The sequence below is a fragment of the Haliotis cracherodii genome, unplaced genomic scaffold (genome assembly GCF_022045235.1).
Source record: "Haliotis cracherodii isolate W230 unplaced genomic scaffold, xgHalCrac1.p SCAF_4, whole genome shotgun sequence".
Classification (NCBI taxonomy): domain Eukaryota; kingdom Metazoa; phylum Mollusca; class Gastropoda; order Lepetellida; family Haliotidae; genus Haliotis; species Haliotis cracherodii.
The window spans coordinates 49,967,892-49,993,175 of NW_027266297.1; the positions used below are offsets into that span (position 1 = coordinate 49,967,892).

General features: G+C 40.7%; 1 long non-coding RNA gene and 1 pseudogene across 1 annotated transcript; one reads left to right on the top strand and one right to left on the bottom strand.

Moving 5' to 3' along the window:
• Positions 1–4,897: 4,897 nt before the first annotated feature.
• On the bottom strand, positions 4,898–24,345 carry LOC139479137 (uncharacterized). Its single transcript, XR_011654345.1, has 4 exons — positions 24,209–24,345; positions 22,559–22,706; positions 21,860–22,097; positions 4,898–5,696 (listed from the first exon to the last, which is right to left on the bottom strand). It is a non-coding gene; the product is annotated as an uncharacterized lncRNA (long non-coding RNA).
• Positions 11,297–12,013, top strand: LOC139478301 (uncharacterized; annotated as a pseudogene).
• Positions 24,346–25,284: the final 939 nt, after the last annotated feature.

Genomic DNA, 25,284 nt, shown 5'->3' on the forward strand with positions numbered 1-25,284 from the left:
ACACTTTAACAATTGTTGGTTTTGTTTGTTAGGCTTAAAACTATTGGACCAGCCCTCAACGCTGTTCCTTGCTTTCAGGCAGTCTGAATAGAATCGGTTATTTACGTAGATGTTGAATTTTGCATTCCTGTTATTGTACAGAATTATCTACTGATACCAGGAGCACATTTGAATCTACACCCCACTCCAATAAATGAAATGAGACAATCATTTTTGGTGTCATTGCTTCAGGCCTGCGACGCCCAGGTCTCATTGCAAACCTACCCGTCAGACTGTAATTATCCCACTGTCATGAAATTACACTTTTTCATCTGCCAAACATTCAGGCAAATTGAGATATTGTGTAAAATCCAGCTTTATGTTATGCATACGAAATGTATAGTACATGGACCATGCGCTGATCATCCACAGCTAGTTTAAATAAAAAGAACACTTATAAGAACTGGAGAATACTCTTAAATAGGTTTCATTATCTAAAAGACCAATCTTCGATTGCTTTTGCAAATCCTGTGTATCGAAAGACACATACATTTCAAGTTGAAAGAAATCAGATAACAATTTGACCGATCAGGTGTTTAGAGTAACAAAATATATCCAATAAAACAATGCATTAACATTTCATGGCCAACAACATATCTAAATATACTGAACCAAATTAAAAACTTCACAATCCTAAAATTTTAACATTTTGACCAGTTATCATTGTGGGCCCTTATTGTGTATTTAAACAGTAATGGCCACGTATTGTCTAGAGATAACACCCGTTTTTGTGCAGGTGAATCGATCAAAATCATGTGCACAGCACTATAGTGGCAAAAGTGGTTTTTCACGTGCAACTGGTCACGTGACCAAAATACTGCACGTGTTTACAACCATACTTGTTAGCAGTCATTAACAAAAAAAAGAAGAAAAACACAAGAAAAGTCTTTACGGCCATTTGCCATGCCACGCCTTTCAAATGTGCAACGTGAACGTGCCATCGGCATGTTGCAGACGGGAACGTCCGTAGCTGAGGTCGCAAGGACGATTGGTTGGAGTAGATGGACTGTTTATGATTTACAGACGCGTCTACAGCAAACAGGTACCACCGCTGATCGCCCTCGGCCATGGCGTCACATGCAGAGGATCGTCTGAGAACTGCTCACCTTCAAGCACGACGGCCATACTGCGGGCCGATTCTGACTCAATAACACAGACGTCAACGTCAATTGTGGGCACAGCGATACTTACGATGGACTCAGAGGAATTGGAATCAAGTCGTCTTCAGTGATGAAGCTGATGGTAGGGCGAGGGTGTGGAGGCGCCGCCATGAACGTTACGCCCAGTGTTGTGTACAGGAAGTTGACAGATTTCGAGGCGGAAGTGTCATGGTGTGGGGTGCTTTCTGTGGCAATGCACGTTCCAGGCTTCTTGTCATCCGTGGCAACCTCAACGCTGCTGCTTACCGCGACCAGGTACTGGCACCAGAACTTCTGCCTTTTATGGCAGCACATGGACCCGGTTTGATCTTCCAACACGACAATGCCAGACCCCACACAGCAATTTTGACAAGGAGTTTCCTTCAAAATGCGAGAGTCAACGTCATGGACTGGCATCAAGGTCTCCCGACCTCAATCCCATCGAACACGTCTGGGATAGTCTTGGCAGAAGTCTGCGCACTCTCCAGAACCAACCACAGAATTTGCAAGATCTTGGCACCATTTTGCAGGAACAATGGCGTCGTCTTCCCAATCATGTGTTCACAAGCATCACAAGGTCCATGCGGAGGCGTTGTGTGGCAGTTGTCAACGCACATGGTGGCCATACACGCTACTGAACTTGTGTGCCTTCGGATTCTCTTGCTTGGGACTTATGATTTAAACTGTTGATGTTATTACCGAATACCGTAGGTGCTTGGAACAAATTATGGTTACCCCCGTTATTAAAATCCTTAAGGAACCGACTGAAAGCAGCAGGACTGAGGGCCAGGCGTGTCATAAAGCGTCCTTTGTTGAGAGATCACCACAAAGCAGCTCGTTTAGCATGGTGTATTGCGTGACAGAACTGGAATCTAACTTGGAGACGGATCAATTGGTCAGACGAAAGTTGCTCTCTGCGCCACGTCACTGATGGAAGAACGAGAGTTTGGAGGCACCGAAACACATCGGACACCACCAGGAACATTAAACTGACTGTTGCATACGGCGGAGACTTGGTAATGGTTTGGGGGTGTATCTCTCATGAATGCAGGTTGGATTTGGTCACCATAAGCGGCAACAGTACAGCAGGGACGTTTTGAGGCCAGTCGTCGTTCCTAATTTTGACAACCACCCTCTTGCTACTCGACCTCAGTACATGACAGTGCCAGGCCTCAACGTTCGCATGCAGTCGTGGATTACATGAGGGCCGATGCAATAACGACACTACCCTGGCCAGCAATGAGCCCAGATTTGAACCCACTTGAACATGTTCGGGCATATTCTGGGGCGGCGAATACAGACAGGAGATCCTCCTGTACAAGATTTATGCAAATTGGAGGCAGCATTGAATCAGGAGTGGTTGTTGTTGGTCCATCAACAGATCCAACATCTGACCGGAGGCACGAGACGTAGACATCTGGGCACGAGGCGGTTATACCCGCTACTGTTCTGTTTCACGTGGCATGTCAAGTGGAGACTTTTAAGAACAATTTCACATGAAACATCAAACGTAACTCATTTACTTAATCTTGCAGCTCCATACTTTCTTTAGGTATTGTCTAAGGTCAAAAACAGTACCTGTGTTACCATGATGTTTTTGTCAGTAAATTTTGATCACAACTCACCAATATCTTCTTTATTTGTTGTTAAATGTTTGTTCTATCCGATGACACTGGTATCGCCCAGCTCCTGTGGTCAATCATCCCAGGCCATCATTTTTGCCATATGGTTCAGAAATAGGGGTGTACTTAATTTTTTTCTTTGTGTACATCTTAATGAAATCGTACAACACCAATCCTTCCAACAAATCATATGCCTTGGTAATATTTCCATGGTTAGAAAACCTTTTCAATTGAGTTGCTAAGTAAATTGTACCTAAATACTAATTTGACCAAAATATCTAAATATCAATCAATCAGCTCCACATAGACTGCTTTTCCGTCGCCATGGAAGCAAGGTAGTAACGAAAATAAAGTCATGTTGTATCATGTCCATAGATACACTAAAAGTATTTATGCTAAATGACATGTTAGTAATGACCACCGAAAGAAAAGCTGTAAATAACGATCAGGTGGTGGGAAGAAATGAGTCTGGATGGATAAGGACATGTTGGTACGCATCCTGGGGTTCAGTGATGCTAAGTCGTCTTCTGGTTCAATGTTCAGATGCAGCTGTTTGTTTGTTGTTACTCACTCAGCAATATTTCAGCTATATGACGGCGGTCTGTAAATAATCAAGTCTGGACCAGACAATACAGTGACTGACACCATGAGCATCGATCCACACAATTGGGATACGATGACATGCATCAACCATGTCAGCAAGCCTGACCACCAGATCCTGTTAGTTGCCTCTTACAACAAGCATAGTTGCCTTTTTCAGCAAGCATGGGTTCCTGGATACCTATTCTACCCCGGATCTTCACAGGTACCAGTTGCAGCTGTGTCAGTGTAAACAGGTGGGACGGTTTTGTAAGAACGCTGACTGAATATCTTGAGACTATGGATTGTTTGCTTCTACAAATTCTTTTAAGAATCTAAGAAAAAATCTGGGGCAAGACACTTGGCCACAATTACTTCCATCAGCTTCTATTACCAAACAGATGGAGCTTCAAGTCAGTTAGCATCTGCTGGTGTAGTTCAGGTATCTTGCCATTGAAAATGGCATGAGTCAACAAAGTCTGTTGCATGTGCATTATTAGGAGGGAAGACTTCCAAGATTATTTGTCTTGACAAGCCTGCCTCATAATAGCTGCTAGAGATCTCGAGGCATGCATCAGTAATGCAGCAATGTTTCCAGACCAAAGTTAACCAACTATCGACACTACAACAGCTTTGATGGCTGTACTTGAATCCTGTGGAAAGGTTTTTAGTTTGAAGTCACAAGAGACAAATCTATGAGTGAGTGACGAACATCCTCGTCCACTATAAACAAAGGCGTGTATGCTATCCAATCATATCAGAAATAAGTCTCCAACATCTTTTATAAGCAAATGGGGGTTTGAGAAAATTTGAGGTGGCTTCCAGTATGCTGACAAAAAGCGAACCAGTCCTTGTTTTAGCCCCTTATTGCCGAGCACCAGACAGTGTAACAACAAGTACCATCTTCCAACGTTTTTAAGTATGAAATGGCTGGTGATCGGGTCCCAGTCCATCTGCTCTCCGGGAGGACGTTCTACCATAACACCACGGTGGCAGTTGACACAGGGAATGAAATACGGAACATAAATTAATTTATACACAAGTGTTAAAATACCAAAACAAAATTACCGCAATTTATATTTATTTCTTCGTTTACTGATCTTTTGGAAAAATCCTTGTTCATCATGTTGGTTGATGGAAAAAAATATAATTGTTTTGGTTATTCAAAGAGTTATCTAAATATGTTTACACATGTACAATGGTTGTTAGTTTGTCTTGTTTAACACTTTGAAAACTATTGTCTTGGCAACTTAACCTATTGTGTACATATTTTTTGGTATTGGAACAGTCATCAGATGCATTTGGCGGAAAAACGGGTGCTTCACAGGCATTTATAAATTTTCATCTTTCTAGGTTTGAGATATCCATATAGGGCAACTCAAAAAATGTAGCCTTGCCTTGCACTGATAAATATTTAGTACTGGTCAATATAACACGAACAAGGTTTCGATTCCTACAACTTCTGCTCGCTACAAGTCACAGCTCTGCACAATGCAACGACAAAAGTATGTTTGGCAGGATAGTCCATTCTTTAATGATCAAATCAACATAAGAGTAACTAGAGTTCACTGTGACTATTACAATGTACAAACCATATTTTATGCTGTAAAACATCTTGGATCTCATATGAAGAAAGATCACCGAAAGCATGACCTAAGATGAGAAATCATAGGTATTTCACAACATAAACATCTTAACAGTAATACATATCATATTTCATGTTTATATGCACATGCTTTGAAAATACATATCACCTTGAAATAAACCATAGCTACCTTTTTTTTTCTCTCAGCAGCTACAGCTGTGATACTTTTAAAACATCAGCTCAGTTAACTGACAGAATAGAATGGAACATTTGAAACAGCATATACACAGCATGAATGTGTGTAAACAGATTTCATGCCTATTCAAAGTGATTGGAGATGACAATATGTTAACATAAATGATGCAGACTGTCATAAATGAACATGTCATGCAGGTATTTTGAGATTCTTTTGTGATTTAGTTGCTTCCTCCAGGTAGACGAATAGCAATAACACCACTTAGCCAGCAGTGAAGCCAAATAACAATGACATGCATGAACATCATCATGTCAGATTGTGTCAAAAACATATGTGTGCAATGTTTCACAATATATAAAATACTGTGCTGATGGCTGTTGGTGAATTGGAGGTCGCTCAAGTTTCCTTCGCCAGTCTCATATCCTCACATCATATAAGGTAAAAATGACTCATGAAAGGGTCATCACAAACTGATAATGGAGGACTCCTCCTCCAGGCTGCTGTGTAATGCTTCAAATGGGTCAGTGTGAGGCTGCCTGAAACATACAAATCCATAACTATCAACTATTTTTAAATGGCAGGTTTCTTTAATATTTGGGTGCCACTGCACAGTTTTGTGACTACTTGTGCAGAAGGGATAAGTAAAATAGAAACATCAACATCCAAAATATTGATACATGTATACTGCTGCATAAAATGGCCATCATATAACCTAGCAAAAAATAGGGGGGCAACAGAAAGTCAGTAGGCAAATTGGGCCTTCTTTCTCCTAATAATAATAATAATAATAATTTTCAGGAAACAATGAAATACATCAAAGTGTAGGGGCTTCTAACCTTTCTCCCCGGCAAATCCAAGAAGACTTGTCTATATTTTGTTACAGCAATTTCCAAAGCTTATAAAGCTACAAAAATACTGACCTGACTTGCCTTCAATGATTTCTGATGAGCAAAATAATACCACAATAAGTATCTCACCTGGATATATAGTCATGAGTCTGATATGTCCAAAAAAAGAGCTCACGTGGACATGTTCCTGCTTAAGTGCTGTTTATAATGGCAATGACTGTATTTTCGAGTCCATTTCACACTATGTATTTTGTGGTCACACCCGTTTGCTACCACAGTCACAGTTAATAAAGTTACTTATCTCTCATACAGTATGTTTGGATCAAACACGTATTGTATTCTTTGCCGACCTTGCTCAGACGCAAGAAGTTATTTAACATTTCAAAAACATTTTGTTGACGTTGAACATCAGTTTTTATGAGCAAAATATTAACATTATTGATGTGGCATATTTATATAAAACGTTCGCTATAGAAACATGTTACAAAATTTTAAAAGCCACCTACAGAAATCATCAGCTCCATCTCATGGGTTCCATGTAATCATTCATTTCCTGCTGTGGCACTGAACAAAACATCTTTCGATGATAATCGCTGAAATTCAATCAAGATTGCCACCCTTTCCTCGACATTTATGTCCTGACATTGATATTGTTGACATTTTGAAATTACTGATGTGTTATCAACACAAAAATAAGAAAGAGGTTCTTGCAAACTATGCATACAATACGTGTTTCACAGCATTTCAGTTTGTCAATTTAACAGAATATCTTGTTTTAGAACTCTGGATCTTTATCAGTCAACTTTTTCTGAATAGAGATAATCTATATACTGTATATCCCTGTTTATAAGGCGAGTTTTTGTACCTAGAATGTTAGGGTTAAGAAAGGGGGGAGGTGGGGGGAGGAGGGGTACACGGAATTGAAGATCTCACGTTTTTTCCAGTTGTTTCACTTTCAGTTCCACTGGCGATGTGAACCAGCATTCGATACCCAGCCCAGCATTTCACAATAAAACTTCACATTTCGTCCTCAATAACTGTTCCAATAACAATTTCCATACATAAACATGATTTGTATCTGTTTTTCCTTGAATAAAGTTGAATATTTTCTGCAAATAAAGTTGAAATGAACCTCGCCTTGATCCAGATTGTTAAGCCAGCTGACACAGTAAACAATCATCATCTCTCCATTTTTATCTGACGAGGAAGGACATGGATCTCCCGAAGTCATTCAAGGCTTCGTGAAACTGGTGTTTGCGATACATGAGATGACACGACCTCACACTGTAGCAGAAAACCTACATTGCCCAGAAACTTCCTGCTGAAGTTGAAACTAAAGTGGAGTTTTTTCACCAGTTTGTCATCGGTGAGCGGAAAAAAGTTGATTACGATTTAAGCCAGATGAATTTCCTCATAACTTTGACATGCCTGGATCAAGGATCACTGACACTAAGGGAACTTCAACGGTGTCAGTACATACATGTGGAGCAGAGAAGCAACACTTTACCGTGGTGTTAACCTGTATGGCTGATGGGACCAAGCTAACCCCAATGCGGATTTTCAAGCAGAAAACCATACCTAAAGACAAGTTCCCCAGTGGCGTGTACGTCACAATACAAGAAAAGGGTGGATGGACGAGTCTCTAGTACACAAGTGGATAGAGAATGTGTGGATGAATAGACCCGTTGCTGACAGAGGCTGCAAGTCCCTACTTGTGTGAGACATGTTTTGTGCACATTTGTGTGAAGCAGAGAAGAAGTTGGTGGACAGTAAAATACGACAGGCTGTGGACACAAACCTCCCTGTTGCATCCACTTGTGACGTCTCCCCAAACAAACCCTTCAAGGCCAACGTGAGGAGGGTGTAGACTACGTGGGATTGCCAATGCAATGAACGGATCCGACTCAACAGATAGTCGCCGACATCCATGATGATTTCGAGGATGAACTAAATGATTACTACATCGACAAAACGGATTCGACAGCCTGGGACATTCTTTGTGCTGAATAATCCAACTCGGAATTTAATGGCTTCACTGAGACCGATCTGTAATTCGGTTCTGTTCTAATGACAGCAAACTGTACATAAGCCTGGAAAATACTTTTTTGATTTTTATGAATGTTATTTTGAATGATGTATGGATGTATGTATGATTTTGAATGATGAATGGATTTATGTATGTCAAAAATTAACAAAGTTGTGAATTAACTAAATTAAGAAAAGTTGGAATGCGTTAATAAATGGATCGTAATTTGAGTGAGTGAGTTGGGTTTAACGCCGCTTTTAACAGTATTCCAGTTATATCACGGCGTGTCAGCTTAATGTGGGAGGAAAGCCCGAAGTGATGCAGGTCTAAGACGATTACCACTTCGGTGAAACCCACGAGCACGGGTATGGTGCTGACAAACCTAGAAACATAATCATAATTTGAAAAATGTTCTTATGTTGATACTTGATAAATGAATTTTATTTTACGGGCACCAATTTGGCATCACACTGTAAACACAAAATGGTGACATGTGCTGGAGTTACACACGTGACTGTTGTAGAAAAAACAACGCAAGATAAACATATTTTCATAGCAAATATAAGGTTTGTGTGCGCTCTAGTGATGTGCTTCATTCCGGGTCGCTTTATACACATAAATAGGATTTTGGGTCGATTTTTTTACGTCTTATACGTGGGGCCGCCTTATACACAGTTATATACGGTAATTATAGAAGATTAGCTTCTTTCCTATTTTTGTATTATTTTGTAACATATTAGTAGTGCTGAACAAAGTGGATTTGAGAATCACAAACTCCATTAACTGGTATAATGCAATGCTTTTCTGTATTTCCAAATAAACTAGTTTCAAATCACACTAACTTACTGACATGGTTCATTTATGGAAGAGGACACAGAGGACAAATACACCAGAATCTTGAGACTTGATGACGATGTGACAAATGATGACTCTCTTTTCAAGTTCCTGATTAATGTCCATAACATGAAGGAACATTCGAGTGTCTGCATCTTCAAATGCTCCACTTGATTACTCTGTCATGACGTACATTTTTAATCTTTCTACACAAAAATGTACTGAAGTGCTTATGTTTGCAGAAACATTCAGAAATTCTGCTCTCGGATGGCATTTGTCTTCCAGGTGTAATGAGATATTCTTTGTTCAAATATGTATATTTTCTCTCCGAGGTTTGTTAAATTGCTTTCCTGGAATCTAGATGGTCTTCCTGTAATTTATATGTGGCAGGGAAACTTTCTGTAAGATGATTATAAAATGGCAAAAGTTCTGTTTGCCAACGGTAATTCTAGCATGGCAGCTTATAACAGTAATATTTTCCGTTTCTTGTTTATTGTGAAAGTCTGTTCCAGCTCTTTACATCTTTGTTAACCTTCTGGTTGAGAGAGCTTGTCTACTGCTTCTTTAAACTTGTTGCCACTTCTGGAAATAACTACCTGGTTCTCGATGCAGTAAACTCTAGGTCTTCAGCAACCCTTGCTTGCCATAATTGGTGACTATGCTAGTCATAAGTGGCGGCTAATGTGATCGGGTGGTCAGGATCGCTAACTTGGTTGATGAATGATATATGGGGCGATCAGCTAGCCTAGTGGTTAAGGTGTTCGCTAGTCGATTCATGATATGGATACAATGTGTGAAGCCCATTTCTGGTGTCCCCCGCCGTGATATTGCTGGAATATTGCTAAAAGTGACGTAAAACCATACTCCCTCACTGGTTGATAAATGTCATCGTATCCCAATTGTGTAGATCAATACACATGATATCAATCACTGCTTTGTCTGGTCCAGACTTGAATAAAATTTAGACAGCTGGAATATTGCTGCCTGCAGTATTAAACGACAAACAAACAAACAGTAAACTCTAGAAGAGAGGCTGTAAGTGTGAGATGAGGGCGATTCGATGACTTCCTTCCTACTCCCTTATGGGAGTGGATTGGATACTTATCAGTCTTTTCTAAATGCTTTCAACACTCATTCCTGGTTTCAAGACATTCATCTGTGACAAATACTGGACATTGGTGAGAGCATTGACTTTTGTAATAGGGCCTGTAATAGTACATTGCTACAGCCAAATATTTGACACATTGTATTGCCTTTAATGATTGTTGACCGTACCCTTCGGCTTCAATATAATTGATTGATGGCATCCCTGATGTGAACAGTACTGTCTTTCTCCTTGTGTGGCAGAGCTACATAAGTGAAAAGCTGTGTGCACTGCCTTCCAATTTGTGTGCCTTTGAAGTTATTCCCACTGTCCCGCCTCTATGAAACAAATATGTGAGCACAGGACCAACTGGTTGTTACAAATGTTTCTCAAGGGTAATATCATCTCTGCAAGCTGTTAAACATAGAGCTCCCCTGAAAACCATCTCTGAGCAAACATGTAATACCCTCACTTTGGTCATCTCCTGAAAAAGAAGTTGTTTAGACCTTTCTTCTTATCTTCTATACCAATATCAGTCAGATTAAGCATTTCACTGTTTCAAACATGTAAAACAAAATTTTAAAAGAAGTAATGAAGTACTTTTGCATGGTCATCTGATGTTCACGTCATAACAAATATCACTGTAGAATGTAGTAAGCAAGCAGTATATTTTGAAGTAACATACAGAACTCAGCAATGTATGTAATAAAACAATCAACACAAGGAGATCTTTGATGTGAACAGCAGACACACATTTCAAAATCTACATCAATCTTCAAGGTGATCCCCAAAGCACCGACATTCATTATTCAAGTCTGTGGTTCAACATTGATTTCATGCATTATAATTCTTAATAACAACTTAACTAAACATATTTCACTCTGCATTTTATAAACACAATCTGCTGCTTTAACTTTGCATTGTTTGAGTGGTAAAATACAGCGGGCCACAAATCATGCATCATTCTTTTCTTAATGGATAAGTTTACATTATTTTTCATTCCTGCATTCACCAGTTTCCACACCAGGTTTTCTTAATATGATAATTGTGTCTTGGCCTACGTAAGTTTTCTCATGTCATTGGGGCATTTTTGACATTTGTTTTTACTTCATCTACATCAAATGATTTCCTTCAGGATTCAGAACATGACACCTTCAAGAGCAGATATACAGAAGCGTTACCTATTCATGCTTTGAAGTGTATATCCTGTAGGGATTTGTACGGAATTCTAAACTAAGTGCCCCTGACAGGAAAATTGGAAAACTAGTAAAATCCTAGATGTTTTATGTATAGGATAAAGCACAACTCCGAGGTTATGCTTGGGGATGTAAAACCCAAGGCAACATGGGAGAGAAAATGTAAGACCGAGGGTCGCCTGATCGCCAAGTGTTTTACATCCCCAGGCATAACCGAGGAGGAGTGTTTTATCTAGCTTAGAAACCGTGGGAAACTCGCAGATGGTTCAGCAATTTCCTGATAGGACACAACACGCTTCAAGGCATAATCAAGCGACTGTGTTGGAATGCAGGAATTGAGGGAAAGCGAACAAATCACTCTCTCAGGGCAAAATCCGCCACCAGACTATACAGAGCCAACGTTGATGGGCAACTTATTTGCGAGCAGACAGGTAAAGCAACATTTTACGGATTGAAGTTTTCAAAATATTTTTACTTCCAAATTGGTGGCAAAGATAACATACAAATTATTTGTGGGCAACTATTTTAGAGTAGTGTTATCATTTGAAAGGTACAATTGATAGCGTATATGTTTCAGGCCATCGAAGCGAAACTGCGCGCACTTATAAACGGACATCCGAAGATCAGAAACTGCTGGTGTCGGACATCATCTATGGTGGAGGGAAGCAGAAAAAGTCTGTTACTGCCACTGCCACGAGACCATCTCCAGATGATGCTACTGCCCCGCTGTCAGTTGCTACTGCTACTGCTATTCCGTCATCTGCAGCCAGCCGTTTCCAGTGAAATTGTCTCTGATCACGACTTGCGAGAGAAAACCAAAAAAGACGCTTCGCGGAACATTTGTGTCACATTCAACTTCAGCTGAACTGTAAAAAGGCATGGTTTATGGCATCTCAGAATAAATGTTGAAACATGTGTGTGTTGATTTATTTTCAAGAACTAATACGCTACCCCACACCTGGTTTGCGCCATGGGTCAGGTTAATAAATCTGTTGGTAAAAACTCTCCAGTGACGGACAGGTCAATAAACAACCTGAACAACTCTACCAGAAAGGGACAAGTTAATAAATCTTCAGTATGGACCTCCCTCTGATCAGCAAGTATACTTGTTGGATAATCAGTAGTGAGCGGTACATACAGACTGGCGGTCATTCCAGGATAGCAATGCACCCATGAAACAATAGACATAATTTACCCTGGTTTCTAAATTTGTATACTTATCTTACATTGCTCCTTTATGCATTTACTGCTTGTTCTTGACAGAGAAAATAGCTGTGGAAAGTTTTGATAAAGAAAACGTTGTTTTAACTAGCTGAGTGGCTAACCCTATCACACAGCTCCCATGTGACCAGGGAAGGGGTGACATCACAGATCAACATCTGAAGGCATCGTGGTGAGGGCATACCTTCAGAAGTGATCTTCAATATGAATTCTCCAAAATCCTCAGCCAATCAGCAAAGGCAATGTCTGGCATCAAGCGACCATTCCTGTTGACAAGGAGGGAGAATGTTAGGTATGCGTTAAGTCCAGGAAATGATACAGTCATAGAAGTTGAAGGGGGTAAAATCTAGAACTGACCTACCGAGCCTAATGCATGTAGCATGTAGTCTCCTAATCTGGGGTGACACGCACCAGGAGGTTGCAAGGCCAGCTCTTGACATGTGGGAGCGTCAATGACATCTTGTAGTGGTGACCTGTTAGGCAACCACTAAAGGGCCAAAGCTGTATACGTCTTCCACATCCTCTAAGGTGACCACCCAGATTTTGTGCGGGTTGCTGGCTCTCGGAGGATCCACTAGCGCAGCCTCGTACGCCTGAATAATGATGGCTCGAAGCCAGAGACTGATGGTGTTACAGCTGACTTCAATCTTCCATGTCGTTGATGCCGTTATGAACAGCGGTTCTTTAATCGTCGAATAAAACGTCTCAGCACCCTAACCAGACTTGGTAGGAGTTTCAGTTCATCCTCAGCTCCCACTATCGAAGAGAGGGGCGGAATGAGGAAGGATCTGTTAGGCTCTCCTGGGAGTTGGTTCTTGGCTATGAAGTCCCAGCACAGTCTCAGATGAACAGCACCATGCGCCCATTGCTCAAACCAGACACACGTTACGTCTAGTGCGTGTAGCTCACTGACTGGTGCCAATGTAGCGAGAGACATCTTAAGAAGACCATTTTCTTAATAACATTATAAAACGACCCCGAATGGAGTGGTTCAAAGGACATGCCTTTCAGTTGTGTGAGAACCACATTTAGGCACCACCCTTGGAGCCTCAACTTGGCCTTCTAGTCTTCTAGCCAGAAGGAGGGAAGTAAAGCTTGGAGTTCTGCCAAGACAGAGATGAGGGCAACGCTGCATGTTGGGCTAGTGCTATCTCTCAGATGATGCTTGTGGCACAAGAATAGAAGAAATTCGGGCAAGAACTGGGGAGAAGCAGGGGTGGGGTCCTGGTGTTTTATTTTGCCGAAACTTTCGAAGGAGCGTCACATATCATCGTACAGACTCCTTGTAGACGGTCTATGTGCCAGGGTAATTGCCCTGGCCGCCCTAGCTAAGTAGCATTTGGTGCTCAAGGCTCTTTGTGGATGGACCAGATGTGTCTGGACCCGGGCAAGGCCATTTGCTGTGCCGATGGACCATTAAGTCAGGGAGTTTGAGAGGGTCGATGGATCCCTGAGATCAATTAACCAAGCCGGTTACCAAGGTGTGACCAAAGTCAGATCGAGGCTCTGTGTCATCTGGCGTCTGTCAGAATGTTGCAACAACCTGGGATGTGTTGGACCTTGAACTAGAGTTCCAATCAACCGACCAGGTGGAAGAATCGGAACGTCTGCTGAAGGAGCAAGTGGAAGTGGGTCATTCCCTGGTTTCGGAGACACTAGACGACCATGATGTTGTCCGTTGATATGGTGATCCGCATCGTTTTTTATGCAACTATGGAGACCTCGCTTGTAAAAGCCCTCATTTTGCGTCTCAAACCAGGACTTGACTTCAGAAATCAGTGTTTCATCATCTGTGAAACGTTTTCCCTTCAAAAATGACTTCATGGTTGGAAAGAGGTGGAAGTCACATGGTGCAAGGTCAGGAGAGTAAGGAGGATGTGGAATCTTTTCATAGCCACAGGACCGCACTTCTGTCTGGTTAACATGAGAGTTGTGTACTGGAGCATTGTCTTGAAGGAGACGGACACCCTTGGTCAGCATGCCACGCCTCTTAAACTTGATAGCGTCCCGCAATTTCCGCAGCAGTGAAGCATAATAAGCTCCTGTAATTGTGGTACCCTTTGCCAAGAAATCCATCATCATTACTCCGTGCTGGTTCCAAAACACCGTGAGCATGACCTTGCCTGCAGAGGGTTGGACACGTGCCTTCTTTGGCCGGGGGGGACTCCACATGCTTCCATTGCATCAACTGAACTTTAGTCTCAGGATCATAGTGATGGACCCATGTTTCATCCTGTGTGATAAGTCTGTCAAAAACGTTTGCCTGTTTTTTTTGGCACATGTCCAAAAGATCCTTTGAGCAATTGACTCGTTCCTGTTTTTGGAAAGGTGTGAGCAACCTGGGAATCCACCCTGCAGACACCTTATGCATGTTCAAATTGTCATGGATGATTTTTTCCACAGACCCTACACTGATCTTGACATCTTGTGCTAACTGGCGAACAGTTATACGTCGGTCTGCCAAAATGGCGGTCTCCATTTGATGGATAGTGTCCTCATCAATGGCTGAATGGGGGGCGACCAGGAATGGCAGCTGTTTCCACAGATGTCCGACCACACTTGAACTGGCGATGCCATAGTTCAACAATGTCATATGATGGGGCATCTTCCCCATAAGTTGCGACCTTTCAAATATAAAAAACCTAATCACTGCTCGGTATTCTACTGGCTCCATTGTCGCATCCTACTCGATCATAACACCTGTAAAAGTGGTAGGATTAATAGTTTTGTGCTGCATACATAACCCAGAGATACATGTATGATTACACATGTGAAATTTCAACCAAATATGATAACCCTAAGTGGTTTAGGGGAAATCTTTAATGAACATCCCTTGAGCTGCATTCTGCCTTCTGAATGTCGATTTCTTGTCAGTCATTTCATTGGTAGGTCAATGTTCGCGAAAGGTCGTTTTGACGTGACCCGTAATGGGATGTCCTCAGATGTCTAGCGAAAACTAAGATCTGATCTTAATGAGATTGCAGAGGATTTCCTGTTGCTGGGATGGAACGGCACATGCAGGTACACGTCCTGTATATCCAAGCTCATGAGAGCCTGTATCTTGGACCTGTGTAGCCTGAGTGTGGTCATCTGGAAGTAAGTGGATAATCTCAATGGCCTTCTTGGACAGCAGCGTGTCAATGTTGGAGCGGAGTAGCTGCTGTTGAGTAGTGGGGTAAGCATCTGATATGGGTGCTGCCAGAGTGACCCAATACCCTTGGCGCAGAATAATTACGATGTATGGGTCCCCAGGATTTCTTAATTCTGCAGGAATCGTCCTAGTCTTCCACCTACTATGGTCTCGACAATGGCTAGTCTTCCACCTTCTAAGGTCTTGACAATGGGAATGACTGGGGGTGGGAGGACCCAGTCATTTGCATCTGTCGTTTCACTGCTTGGCCTTGCGGTCACCACACACATTAGAACAGTCATGGCGAGGCTGGTATGACCCTGAGAACTTTCCCTTGATTTCTGACATGAAAAGACAAGGAGTCCCGTCAGGTAGTTACCTGACCTGGATGGTTTGAAGGAGGCGAGACATGAGCCAGGGCGGTTTTGTCCCTGGTTAAAATTGATACACGAGCGTGGGTGGTGGAGACTTGTCCAGTAAAGAGGGTGGTGGATGACCAGAGTTGTCGAAGCAGATGCCTCATGGAATCCGGAACCCAATTCAAGTACCAGGTAGCCGAAACAGTGTGTGCTCAAACCTGACGCTGTACGTATGCCAGGATGGTGGTGAGATGGTCCAGGCGATTGGGATTGTCCTCCAAGTGTTGTATGATGGCTCTGGAGGTTGAAGCCATGATAAAAATGGCTTTAAAGAGTGTCTGAGTTTGGTCTCCATGTAAGCCAGATTGTTGTCACGGACACAGATAGTGGTGTCGCGGTGTGAGCCTGTCATTTGATAACAACCCTGGCATCATCATAGAGGATGCAGCTGTGTATATCCTGTGGAGGGCTGTGATCCCATGCTCTCTTGTGGGTATGTGAAGCCCATAGTTGTTGATAAAAGTTTAGCCTTACACTGATCACCCCAAGACTAATGCTGCACAATACCACGGCAGCAATAGGCTGTCATAGAGAAAGAGTGACGGGAGAGCAGTAAGTTTATCCTGCATAAGGATTACCATTCCTCTGTCGAAAGGCATCATGAGAGTGATGGGAGAGTGAGGTGGAGAGCTCATCTGTTGTCAATAGAATCATTGATACAAGTGGTAGTGTACAGTGAACTAACTGTAGTGTCGAGATGCACAAGTTCATGATCTTCGATGACTTTGGGTAAAGTGTGGAAAGACATCACTATCAATCTCGGGGGATGTTACTGTGGCTAACATCCCATGAGTCCCCCGTATCATCCAAGACTAAGCGAGGTCCATGAATCTTGTCATGTGGTGGAGAAAGGAAGCAAAGGCCATATCCATGTTGGAGGAGCTATGCAACAATACCGGGAGGGAGTGTAAGGTCGGAGGAGCTGGCGAAGCCATACGCTGTAGCTGTAATTTGTTCACAATCCAATGAAGCACTGACTCAGGGTCGGCAGGTTTGAAGGTGCCTACTGAGGTGGATGGTGACAGGTATGGATCTGAACCACTGGGCAAGAGTGAGCCTTCAAATGATGTATCTGATGGAACAGGCTCGACCGATGCCGGTCCAGGAGGGGCCAAGTGGATTGGTTGGTTGGTTGGTTTGTTGTTTAACGCTGCACTCAGCAATATTCCAGCTATATGATGGCAGTCTGTAAATAATCGAGTCTGGACCAGACAATCCAGTGATTAATATCATGAGCATTGATCCACGCAATTGGGATCGATGACATGCATCAACCAAGTCAGCGAGCCTGACCATCCGATCCCATTAGTCGCCTCTTACTATAAGCAAAATCGCCTTTTATGGCAAGCATGGGTTGCTGAAAAAAAAGACCTATTCTACCCCAGATCTTCATGGGTCGGGGCCGAGTGGAAGGTGACCGGAGCTCCAAACCTGAAGTCTGTAGGATTGATGAGAGACCGGAACATGGAGACCGCCTGAATGAAGGAATCAAAGGAAGTTTCCCCACCCTGCAGCTAATCATGTTGATCCCAAATTGTAAGTAATATCGGAGCCCAAGACTGTGAATGGATCGAACCGAGAAGAATCTGGGAAGATTATTACTGTAAGGTCGAACACTGTGTAGATATGAAGAGGTTGAACGATCATGTTCTGTGGTCGACCGATAATCTGCAAAACCTGATCGGTATGTGTATCCGTATCTCAGGTAGTATACTGCGTCAGTGTCATAACGTGGATGCTCCTACTGGCAGTTGGTAATGGTAATCAATGACAGGACCGATCTCTGTAGTAGGAAGGGCATTTCGATTGGGGAATGAGCTGAAAAGGTGTCACCCGAAGTCGAACTACACCTTGATTCATGCAAGTATTCCCATGATCCCCGTCGCTTATTGGGAGCATCAAACATTGGAGTGGTGTGTACAATCGTGCCCCAAAGGACTTTGAGAGCTCCGGGTTGATCCTGTTTTTCAATTAGGGGTGTAACAATACATGGGACTATTGATGTATTGCAATAGTGAGTGCCCCAATATCAATTTATCGATGGGATCATGTTTTGCAATCGATAGTATCAATTTAAGTGTCGAATATCGATAGTTTCAAACGCGAACGTACTAGTTTTATTTTGTAGCACTTTAGTGTTGTCTTTATGAAAAGTTGAAAACGTATTCTGATTGAATAGGGCACAGTACAGTGATCCCTTGCAACAACACTACCTTCAGGGTCCAAATAATTGATGAGCGTTACAGACGATCAGCGGTTAACGAAGGTCGAGTCGTAGGTGGTAGATGACCAACAAAACAGTATACATGCTCTGCCTACCTAACACGATCTACGTTGCACGTTTAAAAAAAACCCATTAAAATAAAAAGTTAATTATGATTCATATCGTAAAAGAAAGATTTATTGAGTAATAATATACACTTTAAAACAACAACACATTGTATCCCTTCAGCGAATTCAGGTGAATAAACAGGTATAAACGAACTTGATCAATAAAAGTATGAAGTTTGAAATAAAACATCGCTAGACATGATTTACCATTTAAAATGTATTTCCTGCTCTCCAAGGCATTGTTTTATATGCAGAGATTAAGATTATTGTGTGTATTTTCTCATAAACTAAGCAGGAAATAGCAAAACAGCTGTGTACACATTTCCTTCCAATCTACCGGTAATTCAGTTTAAAGGTACCCAATGATACAACTTCAAAGAATTTTGATGCAATGGTCGGAAGAAATCGTGTCTGAAATTATTATTTTATCAGGAATAATACATTCCAATTGTGTTATTTAAGTTGCAGCTTCCACTATATATACTTAAAATTATAAAAACCATAAGCGAAGCACTTTGGTACAGGTTGTATGCAGGATATTTTTTTACGTATGAAACAATTTGACCAGTCACCAGGCGCTAGATGTATTTCAATTGCGAAAACTTTTTGTTGACATTTAATAGTCAAATATGACTTTAAGCGAGTCATGGTACGGCATTTATGATATGTGTATCCATTCTCTTGCAACTAAAGTTTGTTTCAACGTGTCAATCTGACCGTGGTTGCTGTAATTAACGGTGAGCTACGTATCACTTCTCAGACGATTTCGCTGAAATTATTGTAAACATTATTATAATTATTGGATGAAATTTTGAATATAATTAATCAAATATATTGCAAACATTAGTCTAGATAAACAATGAACAAGTTTTTTATAAACAGACATTTATATTATAATAGGATTAAATTGCGTGCTTCAGTTCGGATTTGTTGACTGGTATTTCTGGTGTTACGTGATCGCAGTGATCAGCTGATAATGTTCTCTGAGATGGGGAAAACATTGCGTCATTGGAAAATTGATATAGTGCTAACCAGTGCAACATTGTTTTTTAAGTTAAATCAGAGCAGTAAAAAAAAGATCTAATTCTACCATGAGAGAGTTTGGTTTCACATTTTGGTATGGTTGGTATTGTTTACTGTTTGAAAATAAAACAAAACATGGTCAAGTTTCAAATGTTTTATTAGTTTGTTAAAATGTTTTATCTTAAAAGGATGAAGTAATGATGATGTAATAAAACAAAACAAAACATGGTCAAGTTTCAAATGTTTTATTAGTTTGTTAAAATGTTTTATCTTAAAAGGATGAAGTAATGTTTGACAATAGTTATTGCAATAGTATTGCAATAACATCTCTCAATATCTATAGTTATTGCAATAGTTGTTTGCAATAGTTATTGATATCGCAATCGTCTTTTTGGCTCAATAGTCACCCTTCTTCTCATCTAGATGCCAAACTACACTGGCCACAACAATCCCAGCACAATGTTGTGCATGTCAGATGTTGAATGTGTGCGTCAGCATCTAACACAAGCCAGGCATAGTTTGTCCTTCTTTCCCACGTTGTAGACCATTTTCAACCGCAATAGGTGTCACAAAAAACAAAATGTATTCTCAAGATACAAGCAATATGTCTACACGAGCACGTAGTTGACCAAGTTGTTTGTCATACCTTAGATATGCTGGACGCTTGTTTTTGTTTTAGAAGCTGGAAACAGGGTTCAAGCACGTTTCCACATAGGATCGAAGAAGAAAGAAGATATGCATAATGTGAGACAGGATAGGTTTAAAAATTGTATGTTACAAGGTCTAAGACATCAGATATATCTGTTAATAAATTGTTCTTTTATTTTGTTGCTGATGAAGGTAACTTGATATTATTATAAAATACTTGAAACGTAAATGTACCTTTTCACTGAGAAAGAGCGAGAAGATAGTTTACAGCATAGAGCATGCAAAGCTCTTTTGACTGCAAATTTCAGTGTCGGTGTTACTTAGGGTCATATGGTAACATACCTTTCAAGTAATCGTCACAACAAAGCAACCCCCATTTGAAGGGCTGTAGGGCACTTTCCTTAGGATTGATATCCTAAGAAATGGGTACTTTGGCTTTGTACAGCCAAGACGTAAATTACAAATTTGTCAAATTGGCCGAAATGTTGGCCCGCCATCCATGCACTGATGTGGACTGCTTGTAATTGTTTTGCTATTTTCTCACACACAAGGCTTAGGATTGTAAAACTTTGACAATCTCCTAATGTTACTGATCAAAGTACCTATATTTTCTTCAGTATAGTGGGCACCCCCCCCCCCCCCCCCCCCCTCCAACACACACACACGCACACACCCCGTAGCGGAGTCAGTATTTGGGGGAGAATAATAATTTGAGTTTTATGCGCAGAAAAAAATTACACCGTACAACAATTTTTCCTTTGCACCTTAAAGGGGAAGTGTACACGCAAAAATTACTTTCTTTCTTTTTCTAAACAAAATGCAATTTTAGAATAAGTTAGTATCTTTGTTTAAAAATTTACACTCAAAGTAGGAAGCTTACAATAGTGTGAAAATGATATGCTGTTATTAGGCCTTCGTCTTTCGAGCTAAACAGGCCTGAGTTATCCCCCTTAGATTATGACGTAATTGGTGCCAATTCAACTGGGTCCCTGTCTATTCTCAACGCAAAAGATTTCAAGTACCAGTTTGCGGTAAAACAACATGGCCTACGACACACTCCAGCGCAGTGGTGACTCAGCATAACACTATGCTGGCTGGCATCTGAGACGCTAGAATCACACACCTGCACCCACACCACGTGAAGCGGCTCTAACAAAGCATGATGACGTCATAATGTTTATCAATTGGCACCAATGATGTCATATTGCAAGGGGCATAAGCCATGGTGTTTTTGTTATGGAAATAGAACACTTGGTAAATGTGAAAAATATAAATCGTTTCAATGCAAAAAATATGTTAATTAGTTGTGATATTTTTTATATTTTTGTCTATGACACTTCTAGGTTAACACTTTTAATGTGGAAAAAGTACAAGAAAAATAGGTTCATTTCCGTGTGAACTTGACCTTTAAATGAGTTAAAATTTAACGTTGCATCGGCGTTATTTCAGCCATACAGCTAATTATAGCCATTATTCAGTCATTTTTGGACAAAATGTATTGAAATTTGGTATTTGTTTTGATGATGTATGAATCAACATCTAAGTTCTGGGTTTTCTTTCATTTTTTAAAAATCTTGACTTGTGTTTTCACAATCTTCATATTTCTCTAAACATGCTAAATGCATAATTTGTCTCAGTGAACTTTCTCAGAAATTGTCAGAATGAGAGAGCTGAACTTTGAGGCATATATGTCTCTCTTCATGATCACATATATTATATTTTATTTATTATTATTTATGCAGAAAATATTAGTATCTATGTTGACTACATATCCAGGTGAGCTACAGTGCCTTGCCACTATTGATTGCAGTATAGATACTGGTGCCAATTTTACCTGTCACTAAAGCACAGTACAGTGAAAAAGGATTTATAAGTTTCTCAAGCAAGATCATTGTACGAGGCACTCAACAATGCATGGTAATCATGAACGACAACATACCCGAAAACTCGAAGTATTCTTTGACGTCTCTGATAATTTTTCCAAAAGTAATATGCAGCAGCCACTAAGATAAAAGCCCCAAAGATGCCGAAGATGACGCCCAATGTGATGTCAACTGTTGACATCTGTGCTAGTCCTTTTTCCTGCAGGACTACTGGGGTGCTGTACTCCTCCCTGTCTGCCTCTGCCGCCTCAACAAACATAGACTGATTCATGTCTCGCTCAAAACACGAGGACTCTGTAACAAAACATCACCGTTTAACTTTACAATTAGCTACATTCAACTGTATCGAAACTTTGTGTCAAGAGGTTTAGTTGTAATATGGAGACGAAAGAAAAATAAACATATAGTGTTTTCCTAAGAACAACAGATACTTTTGTGTTTATTCTGTTGACAGGCATTAAGGAAGTTCAAAGGAAGAAAGCAGTGACAATTCACATGATGTAATTTGTGTTTGAATGACATTGTTTACATACTTGTTACAAGTACTGCTCAATAAACAGTGATGTGGAATACATAGTGGTTGGTTTCGATGTATGTCTAAGTTGATATTTCTGCTATCCAAAATGTCTTATTGTTGATATAAATGTGATGTTTAATAATGTGAGCAAAGAATACACACATTTTTTAATTCACGCTCGCATTAATTTCAAGATTTACAGTATATGTCGAAAATTGAAACGGCGATCCTTTCCAACCTGGGATAAGAATAAAGTATGTCAGGCTACATCTGTTGAAACTGAAGTTGGGTTCCTGTGACGTTTTTTATCAGTTGCAGGAAGGCTCTTGTGATCCACTCCTCATAAGCTGACAGTTGTATGAATGATGCCACACCACTCCCATGCCCTGCAAAAAAAATACCTTCAGCAACCTTTGGAGATTACCACTGGAGGTGAACTGCCCTGGAACTGGATTCATTGTATTCACATAGGAACGGGACTTCCCACCCACCCCCACTGTGGCCATAACGAGTTATGTCGCTTCTATGTCCCTCCTACTGACCAATCAGATTCCACCTCTCATATCACTTGCACTTGTTTCAAACAAAATGGCTGGTCCCAATGAAGAAGATCTGATCGATAATTAAGATCTATATTGTTATAAAAAGGATCTTAATTCACGAAGTGCATCAAATCAGGTGAGCACCTTAATTAAAAACATGAAAAGTTTGGAAAAGATCTGTTGACACAAAGTTGACGATACACATGCAGGGTTAGAAACTAACAGTTTTTGTCCACTAGTCCTTATAATGAAAACATATAGCAAAACCCTTAAAATTGGCCAATTTCTACTAGTCCTTAGGAAACCCTTACCATTGGGCAGTTTGGTAAGTTTACAGGACCAGTACCAATTTCTAACACTGACATGCTTTGCAAATCCTGCAATCGACTGAAGTCTTCAGTGCAGTTACAAACCAGATGTTGATTTCATGATGTGATTTTGATTGGACTATGCATATACTCTTTAGTCCAGCCAAAATGTAACTCCATAATTGCAGCCTACTTCGGCAAGGGTGGAAACTGGACTTTTATAGTCAGTTAACTCTCTTGCCTCGAGATGCCCATTAACAAAATTCACCAGACCCCCACAACAAGATTATCCCTGGACAGGCTCACCAGATTATTTCAATGCACAACCTTGTAAAGAATAGGCTAGTGCGTATATGCAATGTAGTAAAACATAAATACAATTGTATGTGCATCTTGAGTCTCTTAACAATCTCTTGTACAATAGAATTGTATATATTTGTACAAATATGTACGCTATGATTAAGGTCTTAGGAGCATGACATATAGATGCAATTTAGAGTATTGTGTTTGAATTCAATAAATATGTTTGGGTCTTTTGTCATCAATGGGCTAAGTCATTGTCTTGGAAATATCTGACCATGATAATCGGTTGATTTCAAGTCAATTCCAAATTATTGCCTTGGAAATATCTGACCATGATAATCGGTTTAGCTCAAGTCAATTCCAAATTATATTTCAAAGCAGCAAATTATTTTTTTCAAATTTCATTTATTGGAAGAACATAATGAATTCATGAATTGAAAATCAGTACAAGTTTGAGTAAGGACAATGTGTTTCTACATTCTGTACCCTATCGCCCACGGCAGAAAAGAACTACAAGTAGAAATAATCCATTCTAACCTTTTGTAATAAGATTTGTGGTTGTGAAATCATGACAAGAATTAATATACAAAAGAGTCAAACTCGGTTACTGTACAGTTAGGGTAGAAGTGGAGAAAAGTGAGCCTGATCATTACGGAGCATTTACTATTTTGAGCCATGATACATAATAGTCTAAAATACTGGTTCGACATAAATATTTTAAAATCTCAAATGTACCCGTGGAGCCTCATCTGACAGCCGCAGCCACCTGTTCTTGCGCCATCTACGTTTACAGAGCACAATAGAGCACTTGACGATCACTCATTCCAAATACAACGCTAGTCAAATGGTAGACTGGTTTGTGAGAAGATCGAGGCCGAACTTACTAAGCTCCTCACAGCGATATCCCATTCACCAAGCTCCACCCAGCGCGTCACACCTTCGTTTACACACTCGGTAACATCACTGCCATCAGTGTGACAGCCTGGTTCCCTGAGTATGCTGCGCTGGCGCTAAACTGACCCAGGCAATGACTGCACAATGGTAGCCCCACCAGACGAACAAACACGGCGCGACACGACATTTATCTACTGTAGAAAAACGCTAGAACGGGTGGTTATATTTTTTCTTAGCATTTTCATGAATGCTCTTGCGGTAGGGTAGACAAAATGGCGGCCTACTTTCCTTTCGCTTTGACCGTAAATAACGGAAGTGCACATGCGTGGAACGTTTTTATTCGACAACTTCCTTAAATACGTATAAACGTTTGTTCCGAAGTGGGGACCCAAATACTGCAGTCTACCCGCTCTTGCAATGTATACGTCACGAGAATAACGTCCATTGATACTTTGACTGGTTTGACTGGTGGCAGCATAGTATAGAGAGCTCCGCAAACGGCCTATCGCTGTGAGGAGCTTGTATCGCTGCCACCAGTCAAAACTCCCCACTGTGATAGGTGGCCCCAACCATGCTTGGAGTTGAATTCGCAACCGAATGACCGTTTTGTTTACAAAAAAGTGACAACTGTCGTGACGCCGAATACACTTACCGCTGATAAATTACTTTCTTTGTTTGTCACTTTGAATTTCTATTTCATTAAAACTATCATCTTTAATTGATATAGTAAGAATGTATGGGAGAAGTTGGTTGAATTTACGTTAGTCTGCAATCTCGAACCAATCTGATTATTAAAACAACAAAGCAAATTCATCTGGAAAACATGGTCAGTCGTAAACCTTTTCAAAACGAAATATGATGGCATTCCCAAAGACTTAAACAAAAGCATAAACGTTACTTCATATGGGGTTAGAGGG